Below are 3,794 nucleotides of genomic sequence, written 5' to 3'. Positions count from 1 at the left end.
AAGGTGAACAACGTAAAACCAAAGTCAAGAAGTGCATCAACTATATCAAAAATCGTATTAAAAAATAATGTATAATAATTCCTTTGATGACCCAGAGAACTATAAAACTCTATAAACGAAATCTAATTTTCCTTTGTACAACACGGCGGATGAGCAATATTGTATACAAATGTTTTATTTAACACACGATTACACATAAGCTTTAACGAAGTTAAAATTACGAATATTATAAAATAATTGATTAATTCTTATGATATTTTATATTAAATAAAATTATTGATAATATTCAAGCTATTTATTTTTTTTCAGTTTATTATGTAATCTAATCTTATGGAAAGCCCTCGAGAAACTCATTAGCTTCTGTGATATCTAAACTGATTTATTTATCAATAAATAAATAAATCGATTAACCAGCAAGCAGTCGTGGCCGAGTGGTTAAGGCGTCTGACTAGAAATCAGATTCCCTCTGGGAGCGTAGGTTCGAATCCTACCGGCTGCGAATGAAGTAATTTCTTTTTTCAAAAATAATCAAAACAATATACTTTATATTTCCTGAATCTGTAGTTCTAACTTGGCTTTAATTATTATTCACTTTTATGCTAGGTATTTATAGTTCGCGTATTTTATCTTTGTATCCGAATTCTTCAGTTCTTAAAGGCTCCTTTCAATTCCTATTCGTTCCGTACGTTTGTCCAGCTTTTTTATTTTCCTATCTCTGCTGGCATTGTTCGGGCAACTAATTAAATGGAATTACACAGTCGTAATGCAGTTTTCGTGTATTGACCAACAGTTGGACAAGTGTACAGTGAAAACCACTCGGTGGGGATGCACTGGCGGTGGTCAGGGGTCATGCAAAAGAGCATTTCATACCTGCCAAGTGGCGGTGAGAGGGAGCGCGGAGGGGGCCGATTGGTAGCAATGGATAATCGGAGTGATTTTGGGGGAAAACTAAACTGAGTCTCCGAAGGCAGCAACTTAACGCTTCAATAAATTTTCGCAGCCATGTCGCTGCTGCCATCAATAAGGCCCTTGAGCACGCCCCTTCCCGCCGACGCTGCCGCCTCTTTTCTGCTGGGTGGCTGAGTGGTTTTGGGTGGCATGATGGGGGTGGCTGGGTGCCTTAGTGGGTGGTGCGGCTCCTTGGGCACGGAAATGCGTTAAGTTTGCGCTGCAGCACGTGACGCTGCTAAGCCAAAGCTGCAGCACAGCGGCACGCAGGGAACCCTGAAAACGAAAGATTGCAGTGGACGGAAAGTGGGGGGAAGAGCTGAAAAATCGGTGGTGCTGGGCAGACGGCCTTCTCATCTCCTCCACCCACTTCATCGGCGATCCCGTGAGCCACCGAGCGATAAGAAGGACAAAAATTAATGGAATTTCTGCCTGTTTTTCTGTGTGTGTACGCTACCCTAAAAGTCACGCAGTCCATTAAGGGTTAATGCGGCTAATAAAGAAACTGGGTTTCGTAAGTGGAATAAATCTTTAAGATGACAAATATACATACATATTTTTTGGCTCTATGTAAATGTGCGTTATTTGATTAATGTGTATAATATTCAGTTATGTAAATACCTAGCTGATTTTAAATATAAATAATTAAATTATATCGAAACTATAAGCCGCTTTATTATATTCTGGTTTTAAAAAATTGTACATAAATTATCTACATTTCGATGGCTATACGTTATATATTTTTGTTGAATCTATCAACTTTTCATCGGGTATTTGTCCGTTTTCTAACCCCGAAAGAAAATCGAACGCAATGAAAAGCGAGGGCATGGGAAAGTCTCGCTGTGAAACACTTAATTCCGTAGCTTCCTTGGTCTTTCGCTGGAGGAGCTCCTTGGGCCTCAGCCTGCCTGCCCCTGCCCCTGCACCGACCCCTTCCGCTTTCCCCCTCCCTCGGAATTTCCCAGGAGATGCAACTGCAGGGCGGCGGAGTGGGGGAGGAGCCTGCTTTCCTTTTGGCTGCTTCCTTGGGCTGCTTTTCAGTTCAGTTTGTTTTTACGACGGGCTTGGCGCAAAAAACAACACACACAAAAAAAATTCCAAGGGAAGTAAGAACGCAGTCAGGGGGTGCGAGGGGAAATGGGACATGGTGGCGGGGGAAGGGGCGGCCAAATAGGGGCGACAAGGGGGTGGGACAAACATCGTTTTTGGCTCCTGACTCCATCAGCGTCAGGCTTCTCCAAACGCTTGTTGGATGTACGTGTCCTGGCAGCTGCTGGCTGCAGTTTTCCTTCGCTTTTCACCTCCCGCCTTTCGACTTTTCTTGGTCCTTGCCAGTTTCGATTTTTCCACCCACCTCCTCTCGACCCGGCGCTCACCCTCTCCCTCGGCGATATACAATTTTTTTGTTGTACTTTTCCTTTTTTGGCCATCGTTTACGTCGGCAATTTTGCAGTTGATTGCAATTTTTCGGGGGCTGCGCCATTTTACTATATTTTTTTTTGTATTTTCCACGTTCTGCCCTCCCCCTCAATCGACGCCACCCCCTCGATGGCTGACTCTTTTTCTGGCCCGCCCACCGCCTACGTGACATTGCGTATACGTCCAGTGCGCCTACAGCCTCTTTCGGCTCCTGCTCGTCCAAAAGTTTTGGCAATCACACGGCAAAAATGCATACATAATTGCTTGCGTAACAGGTAATATTTTGAATATTGTTTAGAATATTCCGATCTATATTTCCTAATGGCCTAATTTCCATAAATATTTATAAGCAAATAAAAACTTTAATTTCCTCTTTTTGTTGATACTTAAGCACAACTTTTCATTTATGCATCCAACCTTGTTGCAACATAACATACAAATGCCTTGTGATGGAAATCTGTAAAAATATTTTAAGTGCATTTTCGGATGGGCGTGGGGGGAAATGGGGAGAGGCCGATGGGTGGGCCGTTGGGCGGTGGGCAGACTAACATTATTTTCAATTAGAACGCCGCGGCAAACATAGTTTATCATCAAGTTGACGCGACGCTGTCAGTGCTCATAAATAATCGACTTGGAGCGGCCATTTTGGCCAAGACCTGCACCACCCAGCCACCCAAAGTGCCACACACACACCCACCACTCCCATTTGCCGCCCATCCGCACACACACACACACACAACATAAATTTTGGATGCAATCTACAAAAAAAACGAAGAAAAGGCGAAAGACAAACTCAGACTAAGGCGCATAAAAATAACAGACCAGAAAAGAGTGAAGAACACAGGAAAAAAATTGCGAGTAAATGGGTAAAATAAAAAATATAAAAAACCAATGCAGTGTGTGTGTGTGTGTATGTGTGCCACGCCCCCATCCGCACGCCCACTGCGTGTTGCTGGCGAACTAAAAGTTTTTCGCCATGTCACGTCATTTGCTGGGCTTGGCTTTGGCTTTTGGCCGCCTGCCACTCCCACACCGCCCAATGCACTGAGAAAAATGGCCACATCTATTTGCTATTTTTATTCCAAAAGTTTTAGGATAACTTAAGCTACTTGCTTACATATTTATCAAAAAAGAAACGATAGCGTCACTATTCCAGCCAGATTTCATAGCATCTAAACTCTTTTAAATGCTGGATCCGATTGTTTTGGATAATTCATTTTTCCGCGTGTACTCAACGATCCTGGCACTGCTCCTTTTTTCGGCACTATTACGCCCGAAGAGGAAGAGGAAGGAAGAAGCAGAGAGGGAGAGAGAGAGAGAGAGAGAGAGAGAGAGAGCTCGGTGGAGGGACATTTGTCACGTGATGGATTGCAATGGGAGTGACATTTTTATTTCACTGATGGACGACAGCGCACGAAATGAAGCGC

General features: G+C 43.4%; 1 non-coding gene across 1 annotated transcript; it reads left to right on the top strand.

Annotated features, from left to right (window-relative positions):
• The first annotated feature begins 417 nt into the window (after positions 1-417).
• On the top strand, positions 418-499 carry Trnas-aga. Its single transcript has one exon. It is a non-coding gene; the product is annotated as a tRNA-Ser (tRNA).
• Positions 500-3,794: the final 3,295 nt, after the last annotated feature.

This window comes from Drosophila sechellia, chromosome X (assembly GCF_004382195.2).
Source record: "Drosophila sechellia strain sech25 chromosome X, ASM438219v1, whole genome shotgun sequence".
Classification (NCBI taxonomy): Eukaryota; Metazoa; Arthropoda; class Insecta; order Diptera; family Drosophilidae; genus Drosophila; species Drosophila sechellia.
The sequence above is the reverse complement of the archived record's forward strand: the minus strand, read 5'-3'. Positions and strand labels throughout refer to the sequence as shown.